General features: G+C 38.1%; 1 protein-coding gene across 2 annotated transcripts in view; it reads left to right on the forward strand.

Annotated features, from left to right (window-relative positions):
- thrab (thyroid hormone receptor alpha b) overlaps positions 1 to 23,826 on the forward strand; it is a 127,658-nt gene that overhangs the window by 3,882 nt on the left and 99,950 nt on the right. For both annotated transcript variants that reach the window (XM_056770525.1, XM_056770523.1), the window contains exon 2: positions 20,138 to 20,336. The gene's annotated coding sequence lies outside the window, so the exon portion shown is untranslated. The remainder of the gene's footprint in view (positions 1 to 20,137; positions 20,337 to 23,826) is intronic.

Raw genomic sequence — 23,826 nt, forward strand, 5'->3', positions numbered from 1 at the left:
TAAGAGTGACCCAACAATATTGTTCTTCTGTATTCTTGATGGAATACCTCACATATGGACATTTATTTCAGCTTCTGGACTCTCAGTTAAGATTACATGTTTGTTTTGAATTTGCAATGTCCATTTGTCAATTCTATACTATTTGTTTTTGAAATTATAAATGTTAACTCTTCAAATAAACTTTTCACTTTTGACATGGGCAACTTGAGTTTCTGAACTTTAATGTAGCTCTTTGTCTAAAATAATATTGGATCAAATTCTTTACAGCTTTGATCCAATATTTGTCACATCATTTTAGTTGTGATGTGACCTCTTAAATGTAGAAATCTTTTAAATTGTTATCTTTTTTGGAATGGGCTTTATAACTTACTTTTAGTGTCCTTGAGCACCTGTGAATCTTAGTGAGGTGCTGACCTCATTCTTTGTTGTTTTTATACATTTTTTGCAAGGAAGTGTGTACGGTGCAAGAAAGTTTCTATTGCAGCTGACGAAATCTCAAAGTGCTGGAGGATAGTACCACAACACTTAGGGATGGGCATTTTTGATCATATTTCATTTTGAGTACTGGACAGGTTTGAAAAATGAGTACACGATTAATTGAGGGCGGGGCATAAGAGGGGGCGGGGAGTGTCCCTAATTGTGACAATGAAAAGATTTTAATTACAACACTGATAAGAAAATTTATATTGATAAAATTATGACAAGATCGAGTAAATATTTATATCAACACTGTTAGATTAATAAAAATTCACTATCAATGTTTTTGAAAATACAGTAAACATTTAACAGAAATATTAGCGTGAAGGGTCATGTCCGCCATGTCGCATTTGTAAAGTCTCTTATGCTCGTCTGACTTGTCTCTCTTATAGTAGTGGTCTCACCTGTCATTTTGTGTCCGAATATAGCTACTGGTGCGGAGCAGGGTTAACGTTTTTAATCCATTCTTATGAACTTGAGTGCACATTAACGGCAATAGATTGATAACCTCCGCAAGCGATGGAGACACAACACTAGAACCCATTATAAACAGACATTCTCTGCCCACTGGATGCAGCTCGAAGAGATGCAACAAATGCATTGTTCAGAGTCTCTGCTTTTGCCATGTTGCATCGTGCCACTGGTGTGCGGTGTAGACAGAGGTTAAGATGATAACAAATCATACTTGCAGTAGATTTGTAGGTGGTGTATTCAGCTTGGTGCTGCACATTTTGCACTTGACTGTATTTTCATCAAGTTTATCAAAGTGAAACATCACGGTGCCCTTTCAAAATTCACTTCAGTGCTCCAGATTTAGCCCCGGACCGCAAACTCTTGCAACGCCACCTATCAAATCTCTGGATTATCATCCAAAATGCCAGCATAACCAATCAGAAAGAAAGATTTTTTTTATTATGTATTAATGTATGTATTAATGTATTTATACACCCAAACAATCATTGTTTGAATCACAGATCATGTCGCGTCCGAGTTCTTGAGTAACCTAACCGCACTATAGATAAAAATGGCTACTACTAGCCTAATTTTTGTTATACTCTCTGTAGGTAACCTGGTTTTACATTTAGCATGATAGGAGTGAGCACAATGTTTCATGCCCCTCTGGCTAGACAAATACAGCGTAAACGATGTATATTTGTCTGTTGTGCTTATGTGACAGAGAATGCACTGCTTTTGAAAACTGCAAAGCTGATAAATTGATTTATGGTTTGATTTTAGAGCAGAAAAACGCTTGCATCATCACCTCCATTTCAAATAATCCTGGGTAATATATAACTTCTATAGATAGTGTACTCTAAAATGGACGATAAGTGAATTGGCAGGCAATCAAAAGCACTTAGACTTGTGGTATACTTGTGGTATTGTTCTCAAATGTTTTATTTCTTGAGGAACATTATTCGCATTGTATGCATTGCATAACTGTATCTTTGTACGCTGTAAATTTCTCTCAACAAATCCTAATGATTGCTTGTTGTACAGTGTTTATCTTGCAGAATATGAATGGTCTGGTTCACTGAAATAATACTGAAACCGATTGTGTGTAACCGGTTGCTTTGTAGGAAGTCATTTTTATATAAACGATCTTAAGAGATTCAGCTGGATTGAGTCCATGAGCTGAGGGTTTGGCAACGCTGGTGTGCCTCACCTCTTAATCATTTTCTTTTCATTTTGCCTTTGATGTGAAGGGCATCATTAGCACCAAGGATTCTATTTTTAGGCCAAATACCTCAGAATAAACCCTGAAAAGAGTTGTTATTTATTATTTTCCTCAAACAGTAGAGTGTGATATTTTATTGGGATGATTTTTGTCAGGTCTGTTGAGTGTGCTGTGTCAGTCTGCTTTTTTTGCTGTTTGTGTAATTTTTATGTTGGAGTGCAATTGTGCTGTGCTTGATGCTGTGTCAACACAGATTGCAATTTTTGTGCCTTTTAGCTTTCAAATAGAGGCGAATATCCTTTGTGTATAAATTACAAGTTATGTGTGTTTTTGTATCATTTTTGTAACAACCAAGTGACATTTTGGGTGGATAACCCAATCATTCAGCTCATTAGGAAGCTAAGATATCAAACAAGTGTGCACAAGCCACTTGACTTGACTCAAATTTAAACTGTAAACCTAAGGTGTACTCTCGCAGTGGTACGTTTTGGAGCCAAATAAATACGGCCAACAAGTCAACAGATAAAGTAAAACCAAATTGCAAGCGGCCTCCAAAGTCTTAGAAAGTCTTGGCTTTGTTTCATTTCTGCAGAAAAATTTGGGGTAAAGGAAGCATGGGTTTTGAACAGAGGTGAGATTCCAAAATAAAGTTTAGCATCTTCGGATTGCAGACGGCGGTTTAGCTTTTGTCACGGTTCCGTATGTCCCCATACCTGTTTTCTCCTGTGTTTCCCCCATGGACTCCGTTACACATCACAGCCTACGCTCCCACACCTGTCCCGTGTTTGTAATCATCACACCTGCCTGTCATCAGCCTCATCACTGGACACTTTATACTCTGCTTGTTTCTTGTTTTTTGGTCTCCCTTAATAGTAATATACATATGAATGTTATACGCTCCTGATCATCTCCAGTTATATCATAAAAGTGTTTTTTTATTGGTACTTATCGTCATCAGTGTTTCCTTGGAAAGTCCATTACAGCTTTAAGGGGGCCCAGACAGGGGAAATAGGAAACTCAACTATACAACTGTTGTGTGTTTTGATTTCTACTTCAGTGTGCTCTCATTTGTCAGCGTGTTCAGATCAGTATCTCTTATCCTTGAAAGACCTGACCTTTTATATTTGCACTGTAAACCACACAACAATCTTCCCCAAGTTTTTTTATCAGTAAATAATGAAAACTTAAATAATACAAGAAGGTGAAAAATGAAATAAAAAAGCTCCTGTTGAAGTGACAACCTCAGTCAGTCGTGTATTAACCCTTACAGTCCTCAACATTTCCTTTAGAAACAAACTTTTTAAACGTTTATTTAAAAAAGTAACTTTCCTACTCCTTAATGATGAAACTAACATGTTCAATTCAATTCAATTCAAGTTTATTTATATAGCGCTTTTCACAATGTGTATTGTTTCAAAGCAGCTTTACAGGGGCAAACAGGAAAAACAGAAAAGTTAAAACACAGCACAGTGCATGGTATTTATATAACGAGTAAGTTCATTCTAATAAATAACATCTAATTTCTAAATAAATAAATGAATGAATGCAGTCTCCCGGTGAGCAGGCCAACACTGCCCTGCTGTGGCGAGGAACCCAAACTCCAATGATTGATTAATGGAGAAAAAAACCTCGGGAGAAACCAGGCTCAACCGGGAGGGCCAGATCCCCTCTGACGTGTCATAGCTGCACTCAGACTGGTGACATGTGATTTTAGTTTAGCATTTAATACCAAATATTGTAACTTCAGCATTAATAAGACAAATAGTCCGTCTTTGCTCTTGGTTGGGGGTGTAGTGGTCTGAGCTGGGATGGTCCGATGGTCATATTTCTCTTGGCAGCTGGTGGAATTGCCTTAGATGGAGCTGGGATGGTCAGTCAGTCTGCAGCTGTATCTGGTGTAATCTCAAATTGGGGATGGGCATCTGTCGGTCGTCTGGACATGGTGGAACTTCTTCCTACCTCGGGATGGGCATCTGTCGGTCGTCTGGACATGGTGGAACTTCTTCCTACCTCGGGATGGGCATCCCGAGGCAGAGGCGGAAAGAGAATAAAGAGAATAATTAGCGTAGCTGCTGTTCATTAACTATGCATTAAGTGAAAGCTTGGCTGAAAAGATGTGTCTTTAATCTAGATTTAAATTGGGAGAGTGTGTCTGACCCTCGAATAGTATCAGGAAGGCTATTCCAGAGTTTAGGTGCTACGTATGAGAAAGCTCGTCCACCTTTGGTGGATTTTGTTATTCTAGGTATTGTCAAAAGTCCTAAGTTTTGAGATCTCAGCGAGCGTGATGGGTTGTAACGTGATAAAAGCTCGGTTAAGTAAGTAGGTGCTAAACCGTTCAGGGCTTTGTAAGTAATTAAAATAATTTTAAAATCAATGCGATACTTAATGGGTAGCCAGTGAAGCGATGATAAAACTGGGGTTATGTGATCGTATTTTCTTGACCTAGTAAGAACTCCGGCAGCTGCATTCTGAACTAACTGTAGTTTGTTTATCGATGATACAGGACAACCACTAAGTAGAGCATTACAATAGTCAAGCCGTGAGGTCACAAATGCATGAATAAGCTTTTCTGCGTCTGCAACACATAAACTATTTCGTAATTTGGCAACATTTCTAAGGTGGAAGAAGGCTGTTTTTGTGATATTTGAGATGTGATTTTTAAATGACAGGTTGCCGTCTAATATAACGCCTAGGTCTTTAACTGTATTTGTTGGAGTAACAGTGCAGCTTTCAATTTGCAGGCTGTAATCGGAGATATTCGGTTTACTTAATTTTGGTGCTATAAGTAATATTTCTGTTTTGCTAGAGTTTAAAAGGAGGAAATTACTAGTCATCCAATGTTTTATGTCCTCGATGCACTCTGCCAGTTTGGATAGCTTAAAGGAATCATCTGGTCTTGATGAGATATATAGCTGAGTATCATCTGCATAACAGTGGAAGCTAATTCCATGTTTTCTAATAATGTTGCCGAGGGGCAGCATGTATATGGAGAAAAGCAAGGGTCCTAAAACCGATCCCTGTGGTAATCCATAATTGACTTGCGTAAGATTTGACGATTTCCCATTTAAATGGACGTATTGATATCGGTCTGTTAAGTAAGATCTGAACCATTGCAGTGCCTGTCCCTGAATACCGATATAATGGTGTAAACGATCTAGTAGTATTTTATGGTCTACAGTATCGAAAGCAGCACTAAGGTCAAGCAGGACTAAGAGTGAGATGTTTCCTTTATCTGAAGCAATAAGAAGGTCATTTGTAATTCTAACGAGCGCAGTTTCAGTGCTGTGATGCGGTCTAAAGCCAGACTGAAACTTTTCGTGCATGTCATTATTTTGTAGGAAGGTACACAGTTGAGTTGACACTACTTTTTCTAGTATTTTAGACAAGTACGGGAGATTTGAAATCGGTCTATAGCTTCCAAGTTCATGTTGACATTGTCTAGATTATAAAATGTTATAAATATGTATATGTTTAAGTAGAAACTGCGTCACATAATACAAATATGTTTTTTGAGACTACAAATCAATTTTTAGAGTACAGGCAACAATGTATTTTTAACAACAACTGGATGAATAAAGTGACACTAAAACACTAAAACAGGAATCCTTTTAAAAAAATTGATTCAAAACCAAACTTAATATTCCACAATGCATGCTGGGAACTTTTCTGTTTGTTGAGATGACATAATTTTGAAAGTCTAGTCAACAAAATATTCTTTAATACACGCTGCTTTGTTCAGTACACACAAAATAGTATATTGGCTCCTTCTAGGAAAAAATATTTGTTCAAGTAAAGTAAACTCTATTCAAGTTGGATTTTTACAGTGTGTTTCTAATAGTTATGTGTCTTCTTGCTTTGGCATATGTTACAGGAGCATGCATTGTGTTCTGGATCTGTGTATCTAAAGGCAGATTTACTGGGATGTCACTGGATTTATTGATGCTGTAGGATGCTGTAGGGTCAAGTCTAATTTTGTCATGTTTAACACGTTTCATCTTGGCAATACATTTGACAAGCCTTTAACACTGTCTTCAATGGATACTGTAGGGAAAAAGCACTCGGATCAGGATCTTGTTAAGAAAATTCTCTGCTGACTCTATCAGATAATGTGATGTACTCTTCGATTATAACTTAAGTTACCTTAAACCACATTGGAGAGTTTTGGAGTAACCTCTAGCGTTTATTTTTCCCCACCTCTGTTAAGTATTTAAATACGTTAAATGGCTAAATGTGCATAGCCAGTAAAAAACACTCTGTTGTGTTCAATAAACATTTAATTTATTCTTATAATTAAGGAGGTTGCTGTTGTAATTTGCTGCTATAACAGCTTCAAATCTTATACAAAGGCTAACATGGGTGTAGGGTTTTACACTCATTAAAACACGAGTATCATTGAGGTCTGGTTCTGATGTTCGGGCACTTCTCATTCATCCCAAAGATGTTTAGGTCTAGGCTTTGTGCAGCCCTATCAAGTTTTTCAGATTCAGTCAATAACCTTTTTGGTTCATTCTGTGCTTATAGGGTCATTGTCATACTGGAGAAGAAAAGTGCCCTATTCTGCTGAAAATGTTTGCCTAAGGAGGTTGCCTCATGCACGTTTGATTCTACACCTTTGTTAAATGTAACTGAAATAATAAAACCCGAAGGGGCTGTCTGTAAACTTTTGTCCAAATAGTGCATAACAGCAACCACCTGTGCTATGCATTCGACTATTTGTCTTTTAAAAGCATTAATAGTATTCCATTTTCCATTCTAATTATATCTACATTAAAGGTCCGGTGTGTCATTATTTAGTGGATCTATGGACAGAATTTCAATATAATCATAACTGTCTACAGAGGTAAATAAAGACCTTGCATAATGAAGCGTTATGTTAGAATGAGCTTTTTCTATCTACATACACACAGGTCCACAAACACAGTAGCCCTAAACGGACAAACTGCTCTATAGACAATGTTTTTTTATACGTTATCTCCTTCGGCGAAGATGTAAAATCTTGATGACATCTTAGCCCTGTGTCAACCACATTAGTGCTTCGAAATCATTGTGAGATAGGGGCTGGGCGATATGGCAAAAATTTAAACTTAATAGTTTTTGTCTATATTGATCGATAACGATATTTATTGCGATATATAATTAAGAAAAAATAATATTTTAATCTATAATAATATATGTAAAATAATCTATTTTAAATACAGTTTATTAACAAAACAGTCTAACAAAAGTTAAATTTAAGAAACTTAAAATTAAACCAAGTCATTGATATAACCTAATTAGGCATGAACTGTTGCAACAAAGAGGAAATTAGGCCATAAACAACATTTACCAGTTCATTCACTCTCATTTTGACTCAATTGACTTGTTAAATAAAGGGAGTGTTCATTCAATACATTCAACCAATGAAAGGGCTCCATTACTGCGTACATTCGAACGTTATTGGCTCAACACCTGCGCACATACATAACGCTGCAATAATGTCTTGAGTTGTGGGATTCTTTCAAAAAGAGATCTCACATAAACTGTAGTACATTTCCTAAATTAGGCAAGCATCTTATATACAAGATTCAATCTTTTAATGTGCAAACGAACCCACTTCATTACATAATCTGTACAGGGCAGCGCTAGTTTGTTTCATAAGCACCAACTCATGTTAGCAGATATGTTAACGTTGAATCTAAAAACGTTTGTGCTTGAGTTTCGAAGTAACTCACTTGCAATTGCGCCTCAAGTTTGTTATGACAACTCGAGGTTAGTTTCACTTTAGTTTCCGCTTCCAGTCATGTTTTCCTCCTCATGTCGACATTTCTTTGCCAAGTCCAGTATGATTTTGTACAGTACTTTTAGCAGTGCATGTTAAAATCTGCACGCTGACTGAATGTTGCTGCGTCTATTAGACTGTAAAATTAATCCATATCGAGTCAAATAGCTTATCATAGTTATCGAAAAATATATATATATCGCTATTCAATATGGTATTGTTTATCGGCCCAGCCCTACTGTGAGATGCTGCTAAATTTCATTCGATGTACCTTTAATGGTTCATAAAGTTCTCCATAAAGTGTAAAAACATGCAGTGAAGTCAACATATGCTTCATCGCTCATAAGGCTTTTCAGGTAAATTGCAAGGCAGACAGTGGTAGGGACTGTAGGGTATATGAATGAAGGCCTGTAAATCTTTCAGTCAGGTGTATCTGCAGCGATCCTGTCCAACTTTTGCGTTGGAGTGGCCTGTGTGATTCATAGAGAGGAGAGAGAGGGCCTGGCGTGGAGACCTCTTGTTGGATGACCCTGAACTTGTGAAACCTGAGGCAGCTGTGAAGAGAGACCTGCCAAGAGTCTCTTTGTGAGAAATGAGCTGAGCCACCCGCATAACACAGTAGAGTAATAAACACACAATTGGGCTGTTTTCACACTTTGTTTGGTCGCTGCTCGGTCCAAACCAGAGTTTGATTTCACATTGCATTTACAGGTCAGGACTGGAGTGAAGGATGTTCGTGTCCGTGCTGTAATGTCGTGCCTGTTTATTAGGTTTCTAGGTAACATTTCGGAAGACACAAGTTTCAATGTTATGGAAGCATGTCTCTTTGCATTAAGATAGACAGTTAGCACACCTGCATAATGGTGCATGTTTTGAATGGCACAATGCATTGCAAGACATGAATTGCAAACTGCTTGGTGGTAATCTCTAGTTTAACATTGATCATTTTTGTTTGTGTATTTATTTACAAAATCTGCAACTTACTAATGCTTGTAAAAGCGATACAGCCGGATATCAACCATATGCACGCAGAAATCCGTTTCTTCCCGGGTCTGTTTCCTTTCTGCAGCAACCAGCCATGCACTCTCTATTCATTGGGGCTCACGATGTGATTCACGATTCTGATCTCATGATACGATTCATCCACGATTTATTTCTACACAATGAGTCTAGACAAATTAGAAATAAACAATTGCCCTTTTATTATTTGCTTAAATAAGGCACGTTTCTTTGTGAAAGAAAACAAATTCCAGATCGAATTCTAAATCAAATAAAAAAGGTATAATACAAAAATCTCTTAATAAAAAAAAACTGTCTGTGGTTTTATTTAATTTATTTACTTTTAAGAAATATAAGCAAATCCACGTTTTCCAAGTTTGCAGTAAACACAGGGGCTGGATACGGACGTTTTGGCCGCTCTGACGGATGTATTGGTCGCTCTGACGGACGTATTATAAAAGTGAATGCACGCACGGCGAATGCAAAAGACATGGTACCATGCACAATCCCCCTCCCCACGCACAACATGTACCATTCGCATCCCCCGGTCAACAAGTGACATTCGCATTTCAGGGCCAATTTCTCTTCCCAGTCCAGCCCTGGCTCACCGTGAATCGTTACATCCATTAAATGGTTCTCAATGTCAAGTAATGGGAGTCCTGTACCCCTGTAGAGCTTTGAAGATATGCCCATGCTTTAAAGCACATTTGGAAGTTATGGAATTATGCTATTATTATGCTACAAGTTATTCTCTCTTTTATTGGTAAACATGATTCTAAAATGTGATACTTACACAAGATAAGTGCACAGTCCCATACAAAAAGATTGTATATTATCATATGTAACTTTGCACACCGCTGGCATCTAGAATGATTTTGAAAAGCATTTTATTGTTCATAATACCAGAATCGATTCAAATCACTAGTTGATTGATTTGATATTCATTGTGAATTTTTAATATATACTGTACACAATAATCTATGTGTTAAAGCAAAATCTTTAAGTTTACAGTCTAAAAGATGCACTTAAACTGCCCTATAGTGTAGTTTTTGGAATGCCTTGGCAATCTAAAGCTTTTTGCATGCCAATAAACCATCTGCTCTGATAATGTCTCAACATCTGTCAACAATCAGATCAGAAAAAGCAGAATCCAAATATCTTGTGTTTTACGATTTGTTGGCTGTGAGTATAGAAAGTCACACACACTGCCCATTGTTTCCTCTGCACAGTGTCTGAAAATTATTTCTTGAGGGCCCATCATAGGATCAGAAGCTCAGTGTGAGTCATAAAACTGAAGCTCCATTTCTCACAGCCATATATGTCTAGAATTAATATGGCTAATTGATCACATAAAGGGTTTCAGTTTTGTTTGTTTTTACTAATAGTTTCATAGATGGTTTTAGGAGTGGCCGCCATATTTAAATACAGAAGTAAATTATTGTTAACACAATATGCCAAAGATAGCTGTTGTTTTTTTTTGGCTAAAATTGTGTAATGTAAATATCATTTTTGTAGATCATAGAGCTGATAGGAACATCTATTGTCAAGAATAATAATTTGACAAAACAAACTGTAAGAAGAAAGGTCTGTTTATGGAAGTCATGCTGCTTGGAGGCCATATTTGCCACGTCTCCGAAAGCTATTTCAACCATAGCAAGACCACAGTCCTATCAGTTTGAATGGGGGAAGACAGATATTTTAAAATTACTGTCACAATAAAATGGCATATTTAGTAAAATGAGTTTGGGATTAAATTAAGTACTGAAATAAATTTGGTTGTCAATTTAAATATTCAAACTGTGTGTGCATTTGTGGTTTTATCGGACGCACGCTCCTGGCTCGACGGTAACTTCCGGTCTGTTTGGTCATACATTTTAAAAATTGTATTTATGTTGATATAAATTTATATTTTGTTGTATATTAATTATATTTATAAATTAAAACTACTCAACAGTTATTGACTCATTTGCGGAGGTCTACTGGAAGTTAAGTTTGGGCCAAATAATGTTTATTTATGTTGTTGTTTTGAAACCGTCCATAACAGAATTGTGGTCAGAAGAGTGACAACCATATGTAGCTGGTGTGTGTGTTTGTTGGATTTAAAATAAAGTAATGTGCATTATGAAGCACATTTTCCATGTTCCCACCTGGATGAGGTATGTGGCTGCCTGTCACGCATTGTGACCAAGGACTGTTGACCCAGTTTTGGCTGAAACCTGTATTTAATAAGACAAGAGGAGTCATAGAGTGTTGCATGAAAGATGTTGATGTAAAGCTTTTCTAATAATGGCCCGGGGCTTTATTGCCTTTTTGTGGTCATCAGACCTGAACCATTTCGCCTTCAAGGACGTAAGACATCAAAAGACCTTCTGTACCAACATTTTGATGTCATCACATGCCTGGTATCATATGATGTTGAGAACTGGCTCGGAAATGGGCCGCAGAGAAGAACTTTGAAAGAATACGTTCAATCATCCCATAGGAGGGTAGCACACAATTTGCTATGCCTGACAGAAAGGACAAGAAACTCTGATTTTAGCAAGTGGAAGAAGTAAAGAGAGAAAAAGTAGGTCATGCCTTCGAAATGCAATACTTTATCTGAAAATGAAAAAGGTGTCAAACGCTAGAAGCCGTACTCTCCGACTGTTGCACTGAGTGGAGACGGGAGGCCTGTTTGACTTGGCATGCAGGCTGGGCCCCATTTTGGCTCGTACCCCAGCAGATCAATCTCTACATCAGTAAGGGTGTTTATTTCTCTCACTGTGTGTGAAAGCTTTCTCTATTACTTTTTTTATTTTGATATGAGGCTGTTCGATCAGTCAGAAGAAAACTTTGACAAAGGGTATGAAAATGAATCAAGAAAAGAAAACAGGGAAATTATACAAGGGATTGTTTCTCTAAGACTGATTGAGTAAGATGCCTTGGAGTTGTTGTAAAATGCCAATAGAATCCAAACATACAATTATTATTCTATAAAGAAGGTTTTCATCGGATGCATGCGCTTGGCCAGAAGTTACCTTCCAATCTTTGTTTGGTTATAAGATAACTATTTATTTTTTATTTAATTAATATAAATATTTGTTTTAAACAAATTTAACTGTTATTGATTCTTTGTGGAGGTTTATCGTAAGTTAAGTTTGGGCTATGTTTATATTGTTGCTGCTGAAACCGTTTATATAAATATGCACGCCGTGCCGCTTGGCAACCATAAACGGGTAGACGAAAGAATTGAATAATTTAAATGAATAGTTATTATGGCAAAAAAAAATGACGTGCGTTTTATTGTTTTCACCAAGAGCGTAATTTCTTCATTGCTTTACAATGTATTGCATTGTTCTGTTGTGTTTTGCAATATACAGTAATGTTGTATTATCAGCTTTGTGATTTTGCATTTGGTCTTACTCAAGTGAGGGAGGGATGAGGCAGTCCAGGGGAAACACTTTCCACAACAGTCATAAAGCTGTTGCCAGTTCACTACATGTGCTCATCTGTCAAAAAGACTTTTACAGACCAACCGTTTGTGTCAATTTCCAAACAGTGCACATATTGTTGTTTGTTGCCAAAATCTGAATGTTATTGATGGATGGTATTTGAAAGTCTCTTTTGCGATCTGCAGGTAGTTTTGCAACATTATCAAAAAAGTAGAAATCATTTTGAAGCTGCTAATTGTTTTTTCGCTAAGACTTCCAAATTTTTTAGCTTTCACATTAACCACCAAGTTTTCACTTTCATTCTCTGTTATCCTGCAAGTAGTTGTGTGTTGCCTAAGCTTTGACTGTAGTTAAAGGACTTTTTTATTGTTGTATAAACTGCTCAAGAGCAGCTCACTTTGACAGGTTAGCTGTGTAACTGGTGCACAAAGTGACCAATCACAGTTGCTGTTTAGGGTCAAGATAAATTATACCACAATACAATGTCAGTGGAAAAAAGATTCACAGTCTGTGACTGTTGTGAAAGCTTATGGTAAAATTACAGAACATATGGAGACGTTTACACTGTCATTGTGTAGGGTTGACTCCTTCAGTACTTCCTAACAGGTGTCTTCACAGGTACTTCACACGTAATCAAACCCAATTTACTTTTCACATGTGACTCACGAGGGGCCGTAGTTATATAAGAAATGCCTTCTATGTTGAATTGACTGTTGGTGAATTAGCTGTTTGTGGTCGGTGGATGTGTCAGTCTATGGCTTTTCTGGATGTGGGTTGGTTGGCTTTGACTACTGAACCGTTGGTGACCAGAAAAAAAGCTGTTGAAAATAGTTTTTCATAGACAGGGTGTAATACCTTCAATGGCTGTTTTTATGCTTTAAGGTCCATGAACCGCAAGACGGTTTTAGTTGCGTCCGTATTTTTACGGATTTCTGAGTGAAATGGAATTTCTAATGAGAAAAATTGTGGGCGTGGCTTTGATCTATTTACAATTTAATTGAATGGATAAAAACCGGTTTTGAATTTGAACTGGTAGCAGACTGACAGTTGAAGGGGAGGAGTTAACGGATGCTCCGCCCAAGCTGTGTAACATACGTCATTTAAAATGGATAACCATTACAGGAAAGAAGTCCATTTTCAGATTTTAACGAAAGATTAGGAGGACACATGGATTTTAAAAATAGAACGACCCTCATTGATAAACTATTTACAATAAACTGTGCAATATTTCATGAAAAACTTGAACTTTAACATCGCACAGTACGACCTTGTGCCAGTAGGAATCAGGCTGCACTTGAACTCTCTCCCATTGCCTTTTTGCGTAGTTAAGGATTGACTGTGAATTTTAAGCCTGTGCAGACTACTGCATGAATCTTGTTTAGGGATGGAGATGTGGGATGTCTCGTATGGCTTTATTTCCACAGTCAAATGGTTTCCTTTGGGCGGTATCCGCAAATGGATTCTCTTTATCCCTTACAGTGCAGACCAATATATCATGAGTATGATGCTGTGTTTAGCTGACATATGACATGCACCACAATCTGGATTGAACTGCAGTGTGGTCACATGCTTACATTTGACAGACTCTCTTTATCCAATGTGACCTACAGTGCAGTCTATCTATACATTTTTCATTCAGTACAGTCACACTAGATTAGCATTAACAGCAAACCCTGTGTACAGTATTTGAAAAATGTTTAATAAAAATGTTGCTTTGTAATCAGAAAAGTGCACCCAGGTATTTGTTTATATTGCACTGACCATTTATGTCACAAATATACAACAGACACCTATATGTCTACAAGCGTTGATTTTACATTAGCAATTTCTTTTTGAGGGGGGGCTTTTTTATTTTTGGATAGGACAGTTGAGACAGTCAGGATGCAATGGGAAGAAGAGAGGTCATTTGAATCGACCGGGCGCTATGTGCTACATGTCCACATGGTCACTGGCTCCTACACATTAGCAATTTCAAGAATATGCTGAATTATTTATCCCATGAAGGAAATTTTGATCAAAGGACATTAAACATAAATGCTTAGAAAATGTTTTAGTATTTCCTTGCTGGGTCTAGCATTGCATGCGATTACTAATTGGACCGTTTAAAAATAAATAATTTTTGCCTAAAATAATTTTTGAGCGAAATGAATAATGATTTTGCAAAATGACTCCGGGATTGTATTGCAGCTGTCTTTAATATACTTCTCATTCATATAGCTCAGGTGGTTTTAACACATGGCAAACTTCATTATTCATATGGCAGGGTTATTGGATAGGGTGTAGGAGAACCTGTGCCAGACATCAACTGACTAATGTGTTAGAGCCTTTTGCTTTTTAATGGAAACTTCACTGTAGCACTTTGCGGTAAAAAAGGACATAGATGAGGTTCCAATAATGGTGTCTCGTGTCAGTGTTGGGGGATCTAGAATCCTTTCAAGTGACCTACATAGTTTAACTTGATACACAGACGTCCCTTCTCAAATGACAGTAATTGAGAACCCCTGTCACATAGGCTACTGTAGGTAACTAAGAACTCAATGTAAAGATGCATCACCCTATATTTTCCCAAAAGTCTGCTTTTATCATTGCTTTTTGACCTTTGAAACCATTACACCACGTTATATCAAACAGTTAGTAGTTTATTATTATTCAATAGTTAATTTAAAAATAAATATTTACATTTAATTTTGGTTTTCATAATAATTGAAACTATTTAGTCGGTGCAGTTGTAGTTGTGTCTACAAAGCTTTAAAGACAAAGTAATCCTGAACTTTTCAAAACAATGAATTCATTGCATGAGATTACAAATTTACATCAATGGAAATAAATGTCATTGAATTAAAAACATTTATATACGTATCTTCTTCCAAGATTCCCTTGAGCAGCTTTACAGGTCCCTGGTTGAAGACTGATGCATAGGGACTATTAAGATGCAAATGTCTTTCCTTAACACGCCTGAGATCTTTACCGTCATTCTCTATACCGTTTATTGATTCATTGTACATTGACACCGCGGCGCAGTATGTGCTCTCAGAGATATAAAGTAACACTTGATATTCAGCGACAAGATCAAAAAGTGAAAGTTCACAAGATATTGTTTCGGCTTGGGTCTTCAGTTTCACCTTGGCTCTTTGTCGTACGGGTGGTCTACCTCAATGTTCCTCGTCTCTCATCTGTGCATGTGGCGTCTGTCATCCAGCCTCTGTCTTAATCGGTCGCCAGAGATGACCTTTCCTGCCTTGCCAGACGAGAACATCAGCAGGGTTTAAATGCCATCAGATTTACTCTCCTGAAATTGTAACCTTTCTTAATGGAAATTGATGAAATCTAGGTGGAAATGCACAAAGGATAAAATGTCTATTCACATAATTGAAGCCGGGATGTACAACCTTCAACGTCATTTGTAGGATTGTGCAAAACATATTTTGACAATCAATCCATGTATTTAAGAATAGCCGATCTGTTATAGGTGTTTATTGAAAATACATCGTTGCTGCTGCAACAATGACTAGCCAAAGTTTAAATGTAGAGCAGCAAGCTCATTGGCTGCTGGAACGGAGGGAACTAATCACTTCACCGTATAGTAGTAATAATGTTGGATAGGTGTAGACTTTAAGACTGCACCATCTAGAGTTTCATGGCAGAACTATTAAATCAACTCACAGAGAAATGATCAATTCAAGCCGTGGACAGGACCATCCCCAAACAGATCTATCTCCAAGACATGTGTACTGCTGCAGCCCCGAAAGACTATGTAAACCGCATGTATAACTATCTATGTGTGCCTGGGCTTTCATGCCAACCAGCTTAACGCTTATGGCCTATGACTATGTGTGCCTTGGCTTACCTCGCCAACTGGCCTAACACTAGTGGCTTATAACTATGTGAGCCTTGGCTATCAAGCCAACTGGCTTAACACCGATGCCTATGACTATGTGAACCATGGCTTTCATGTTGACCGGCTTAATTCTAATAGACGTGCACTAAGTGCAATTCTTTAACAATATTACGTTGCAGTCCAAAGATGAGACCCCATCATCCACCTGAACAAATTATCAATATAAGGTCATTGAATTTATCTCGACCATTATTTCAATAAAGCACATGCTTCTGCCACAGCACGCACTTAGATACCATGGAATTACTCTCGAAGTATGGCAACCCCAGATGTAGTGGGGAGACTATAAAACGCTGGTTGAGCGTCCAATTATGACATGATTCCGGTAAAAGAATCAGTAATTGGAAAGATTATTTGCGAGATACATCTATTGAAATTCTTGGATGACATCTGCACCATTTATCCTTGGCAATGATATCTCTATACGATAGGTAAAATTAAGACCATGTATACTGAGACCATTGCACACTGACAGTGTATAGAAGATATACAATTCACATTGACAACCAATCTGCATCATTGCTGAATAAGGATGGTGTAGTTGGGAATACGAGTTGTACACACGTGTGACACTGCACGACCAAATGCTATTTAGCATACGCCGCTACGGCGCTCATCGCTCGCCAGTGCTAGTCACGAAGATCGGAGGACATAAATACGCGTACTAGTTAACAACATATGCAAGGATTTATTTACGGGTAGGCATGAACGCATTATATGGGCAATAGACAAGATGCAAAGATGAGCATTAATCGATTGTTTCCCCTGACACACTTAATCAGTCCATGTGGACGACAAACTTGGTTCCAAAGAAAGCTGTACACCAGTAAATGCAAACGACCGAGAGTTCATTTACTAAGCCTCTTACATAAAGTTAAATCGGCATGTTTAAGCGATAGCTGTGGGCTGCATGTTTCTTGTGTTGTACCAATACATATGTGTAAAGTTGCTGCTGATAGCTTGATGTAGCTTGAACATGCATTGCAAGACTGCTAACATGAAAACATGGGCAGATCACACATTATGCCCAGGGAGTAGCAAGGGGCAAAGATCATTCACATATCTTAGGTCTGGATGCTTCTGAAGACGCGCTGCCTCCGAAACGTGCTGCACTGAAGGAGGTGGGTTCTGAAATGCGCTGCACTTCTGCTACAATCACTAGCCGAGATTTAAACGTAGAGCAGAACTATTCATATATGTAGACATAGCATAATGTGTCTTTGTGAATATTTTTAAGGAATAGTTCACCCAAAAGTGAAAATTATCTTATGAATTTCTTTGTTTGGTTAAATACATTAAGAAAGATATATGGACAAATGCTTTAAACCAAACAGTTCTGGGACCCCATTAACCAACATAGTTGGAAAATGACAATTGTGCCGTAGAACTGTTTGCTGTCCTATATTCTTCAAAATATCTTGTGTGTTCAACAAAACAAAGACATTTATGAAGCATTTTTTCCTACTGTGGTAGTCAGTGGGGTCCAAGAACTGTTTGGTTACAAGCATTTTTCCAAATATCTTTCTCTGTGTTCATCAGAACAAACACAATTTTACAGATTTGGAACACCTCAAAGGTGAGTAAACGATGACAGAATTGTCTCTTTAACATAATTCGTAAAACTTCAGCAACAACAAGTATCTTAATAAGTTTAGATGAACTAGATACCCCTTAAATAGTTGATTGGTGGAAGAATGAGACCCACCTACCTAAACAGGCTCTGAGAGACACGTACATATTATGTTACACAGTAGAAATGTCCATAGCTGCGCGCTGCTAAAGCTCACAAGCATGCAGATGATTTACTGAAAGTTTTATGTAGCGAATCGGTGGTCATTTGCACTGTACCAGGGCGTGGTTAAGCCCTTAACTGTGAAGGAAATTCAAACATTGTTTATAACTCTCACCTCGGGGTCATCATTATCGGAGACGGTTTACAGTGGGGTCCTTACCCATAAAAACATCTTAAACATAGTTAAATTAATTATTTTAACGTCTTGTGCAGTGTTGTGTCATGTGCTAAATTTAGGTTTCTATATAGGATGTGCATGCATAAATTCCTATTGATGACCCACGTGACCGACTGTTCATTAACGCTATACATTTTGTTCTGTGTTCCTTGGGTATAAAACCAGCAACCTTTTTTATACTAAGTAAGCACCATGTTTTAACAGTTGAAGATAAAAGATCCTTCCTAAAGGAAGCGTTCTGTATTTACTGCAGGTCTTTTACTAGACATGGCTTTTGACGTGACCTCAGTCATGGTAGCCGCAGGATTATCTCAGTAAGAGGTAATATAGGCGCACAAGGCTGCGATTGGTCAACTCTGACCCGATGACTTGCCTCACTCTCTAGTCAACATAGGTTCTGAGTGATAATCTGATTTAGAGTCTGTTCCAAGAGGAAGGTCTCTGTTTTATGTTTAAGCTTGTAAACTTGGCTTTCAAGACTGAAGAATTCCTAGCAATCTGCTTGATATATTGTATCTCTGCATGACAAGTACTATTAACAAAAATAAGAAATATGCAAGTGTACATTGCTTATCATGATAGTTGTCCTGTGATCTCATCAAATAGCAATTCGGAGATCAACTGTTCATTTTTTGTTGTTGTCTTTACTGTAACACAAAAGGGGTTATTTATTTATTGCACTCGCAATAGACAGGGACTGAAGTTTCCAATACAAGTTCATCTTTAAGTTCAGTTATATAGTAGGTTTGGGCTTTGTGTGAGACCTCTCTCAAGGTGGGTTGGCAATGCACCAGTCAGTCAGTATTAGGGCGTTCTCACATTTAGCCCGGTTGCTCTCAACTGTGCCCGAGCGCGATTCTCCCCACTCACCCGCAGGCCTGCGCTCACATTTCTCTTTACCATCCACACCCAGGCACACTTTCATCATTACGATGCGACTGCTTCGAATCAAACATAAACAAAGTGACCCCTCTCAGCACAACTGAATCCAACGCAATGTTCAGTTTGAAGTGTTTAACTTTATATGTGTGCCGCACAGACTGATCTGCATAAATGATGTCGCTGTCATACAAGAGCGATATGACAGTAAACGGCTCATCTGGCCCGATCCACATTTTGCGTCAAAAACCGCATGGAAAACAAGAGCTACACTGCGTTCTCCTTTTTTCCAAAGTGCCTGGACTTTGCGTTCTCCTGGCGTCTGTCGTCGCTAAGCAACCATGGGCCACGATTGCCTCTCTAACGAGGAGGTAAAAACAAAGGGAATATGGATTATATGCACTAAATACATTTTTAATAACTCTGCTACTGGATTAAGTTATGCTGTGATCATCCTTGTTTCCAATTTCATTGCGTTGACAAGTCAAGGTGGTGGGTTTGATCCCAGGGGATTGCACATACTTAGAAACAAATGTATAGGATAATGCAATTCATGTCACTTTGGATAAAAGCGTCTGCCAAATGCATACATGTATATTTAAATGTAAATGTAAATGTGCTCGGGCACAGTTCAGATTGCCTAGTGAGAGTACACCCTTATATTGTAACAGGTAAGGGGTTGGTTTTCCTTTAGTGTAATACAGTTTTGGTTGCTATCCAGTATCAGGAAACACGATTGACAACAGGCAGCACAGCGTTTGCTCATAAAAGCTTCCTCTGGCCATCTCTTCAGTTGAGGCTTGCTGAGGAAAGCGTTCGGTGCTTTTCCAAATGTGAGGATAATCTAACAAATTTAAAATACATTTTCTGTTTCAGTGATTCATTATTTGGCCATTTCTTTGTATCATCCCTCAAAAACGTCCTTTTATTGAGAACTTTCAGAGCAAATATATATAAATGTACTTGCTAAAACATAGAATTATAATATACTTTAAAGAAAAAAGTTTCAGCCCTAATCTCCTTGTCTGTTTCATTTTTTTTAAACAGAACTTGAAGCTGAACAGGAGTGTGTGTTAAACCGCTGAAGTCAGCAGTGCGGTTTGCCAAACACTACTCAAATACGTCCATGGATCGCGATCAACATCTCTGTGCTGGAAGATCGGAGGGTTGGCTGCCTTTCTCTCGGCTGTGAAGCGCCTTCATAATTTAACCATTCATTCAGCAACGCACGGATCCTTGACACCACGTGAGCACTTCATTTTACATAATTGCCATTTATGCAGTCACTTTGTAATAGTTTTATTTCGTCATGTAGGTATAGAATTTCCTGACGTTTTAAAACACTCAATTAAACGTTTAAACGCCTCTCATGCACCTTGCATTTTGTGCCACTGTCATTTCACTTCCTTCCAACTCTCAGATTTTAATGAGAGAGGCCTGAGAAAAGCTCATTAGACATCTCTTGGGAGACAGCTGGTCAAAAGAAGTGTCTGACAAAGAGAAGGTGAATCAGCAAAGCTTCAGTCAGATTGAAAAGGATTTGTCAATTATGTGCACAATTATTTGGTGTCACTTTTTAATGGCAGTAGATGGAAATAAAAGAAACAGAAGTGAGATAATAGCCAATGATGTGATTCGTAGAGTTGTCATGTGTGTTAATGGAATACGTTTGTAGGCTAAGAGAAATGAGAGATTTATGGCGGGAATATTTCACGCTCTTGTGGTTTCTTTAATAGATAGGGTGACTGAACTGAAAGTGCACTCAGGAAAAAAGGTTCTTGTGGTGTCATGAATATTATGGCGCAGATTTTGTGTTTTGGTCACTTTATTTTAGTAGCGAAGGCTTTGCCATTTCAAAGTTGAAATGAGAATATTAATTCATTTCATGTAACATGTAAAATGTTACTACATTTGGAAATACTACATACTACATTTTACTATACCAGATTAATTTGCAGATACAAGTAAGGCAGTATGTTATTTCAAGTGGTTGGTGGTGGCCGTTTTTCAAATTTTGTTAATTGTTAACTTGTTAACTGTTTGATGCCACGTAGTTGTGTAGAAACTACATATTTCAGCTGTGGTGTAACTGTAGCCAACTTGCTAAAAAAAGGACAAGAATTTTTCCTTACATCGAAGTGATAGTTCAGCCAAAAATGAAAATTCTGTCATCATTTACGCTCAAACCTGTATGACTTGTATGCTTCTGCAGAACACAAAAGAAGATATTTTTGAAGAATGTTGGTAACCGAACACATTCACTTTAATTGTACGGACACAAAACTCAAAGTCAATGGGTACCCTACAGTCTGTCTGATGACAGAAATTACCTTTTTGGGTGAACTATCCCTTTACTGCAAAATCATAAGGTATTTTTTAAGATAATACACAAACGACTTTAATTCTTCAGTTTCACTTTGATGCACATCGGCCAAACAACTGACCTTGTGAGCCTGAAATGCTCAAAACGCTTGTTTGTCTTGGGTTCGACAATGGTTAACAACTGGCGTTGAATTTTTTTCCACCATTTTGCTTTCTTAAGCTTAAATGATGTGTTTTTTGTCATTCATTTACACTGCATTAACTTGTGCTTTGTACATTTATATTTCATGAAAATAACCTGTCACAGAACAGCTTTATTACAGTATTGGGCCTGTTTTCTTGTAGTTTCATGCTGACTATAATTTTTTACTGTGTCATTACGCTGCTGTAAACATTCCACCTTTGCTCTCGTGCCCTGGTACATCGTAAGTGGAGCAGAACAGCTGCCACGGTGATGATGTTGTCATGGTGAGAGGTCCTGTGGAGCCTTCCTGGCATCCTGCCCCTTTCCGCTCGGGAGATGTTTATTTTTCCAAATCAACAGGAAGTGGGTATATAGTGACACCTCCGGGTGCGTCCCGAACACCGGGGTGTGAGGTGTTCGCATCAGGCGATTGTTGGTTAGAGGAAGCAGGATTTAATTGAGATCTTCATTCAGGATCCTCAGGTGTTAATAATGCAGAAGTAAGTCATGCTATATGAATGCTTTAATGCTTAATGTTCGGTGACACAGTTTTGGATCGCGAAGATGTGATGAACATGAGATGACTTGTCTTGTTAGTTTTGTCGTTTCACCTTGTGAAATAGATAGACAAACTGTAGCCATTAAAATATGAGCCTTTCTTGCTCACAACACTAGACGGTTTGACAACTGTGAGTACAGTAGTATTTAAGAATCTTCACATTTGTGCATGATATGGGTTATTTTTAAGCAACCCAACATCCACTTTCTGGAAATGCCCTGCATGTATCCAGAAAACTTGTTTCTAATTGGCTTTCCCGAATATTTTAAAACGTCTTAGTAAAATGGTTGAATTGTTTTGACAGAAGAGGCCATTGAGTGAACAAAGCCAGGATGCGATATTGATTAAAAAAAGATCCGAAGCTCTTTCTCGCAGTACAGAATGAGCCCTCCATTAACTTTCTGAACCAGGTTAAATGGCCTCACGTGCTCTATGAAATACATTTAACTTCTTACTGGCTTCTTTCACTGTGACCACATTATGCCCAGTGATGAGAATTAGGTTGTATGAAAAACTGAATTCAGCCAGAATAAGGGAACATAAGCGCAGCTCCGTGACCAGTTTAAATGGGTTACTTTTCATCAGCCGGTAATTTCTATAATGAGGACAATGTGACATTTTGAAAATCATATTAATATCTCGACGACCAATGCCAGTGCCAGACTGCAGCCGAAAAACATATCTACGTTTCGCTACGGTATCATCGAGAAGGGCAGAGAGGAAGACAAATGCCTGCAATCATAACGTTTTTAGATGTTTTTCTGTTATAACGTTTTAGATGAAATCATGCACATTCAATAAACCATCTCGTCGCATTCATCTCACTGAATTGCTGTCTGGCGCAGCACCTTGATTTTGTTTCAATAGAATTCAATAATACAAAACAGCAGGCAGACGTGCTGAGCAGTAATTTGATTTAATTGAGGCAGTCAATGTGTCATCATCTCTTCTCCTGTCTCCATTTCGACTTTTTGCTGGCTACGTAAAAGCATCAGGTTTTTAGTAGTTGGATCTTTTGAATCCTTTTTAGCCGAAGAAAGGTGGAATATTAATGCCAGTATGCTTTAATATTGTAATGGAATGTCCCAGGAAACACCGTCAGCGATGAATACTACACAAAAACACTTATATGATAACCACTAACAGGCCGGTCCAACGTTCACTTATACTTTACATTTAAGACGAGACAAAGAACATGAAAACAGGCCGAGTATATAAAGAGTCTTAATGATGGGGGGTGATAACTGGCAGGTGCGTTGATTGCTGATGAGACACTGGTGTGGGAAAGTAGAGGATGATGGGATATGAAGTCCAGGGGCAAACACGATGTTGGACATGACAGCGGACAGGTGCAGAGGAACCGTGACAAATATACAGCAAGGCTGTCTATATAAGGGAAAGGGGCGGAGTTATTTATTGTCAGGTGGTTATGACAGCAGTCATCTGAGCACGTACAGAGGAGTGCGTTTGTTGTGCAGACTGATACAGTGGTGAAATGTACACTGTGCTGGCGGACAGACAGATATTAACTGGGAACAGCCTGTTCTTCTGATTCAACATATCTTCTTTATTTCCGAACAGATTTTGCAGCAGTGTAAAATCGGCCTAACTGGGAATTAAAGAAAGACTAGACTAGAGAACATATTGGATACACAAGCAACTTCCCACTGC

Source organism: Triplophysa dalaica, chromosome 17, assembly GCF_015846415.1.
Source record: "Triplophysa dalaica isolate WHDGS20190420 chromosome 17, ASM1584641v1, whole genome shotgun sequence".
Lineage (NCBI taxonomy): Eukaryota > Metazoa > Chordata > Actinopteri > Cypriniformes > Nemacheilidae > Triplophysa > Triplophysa dalaica.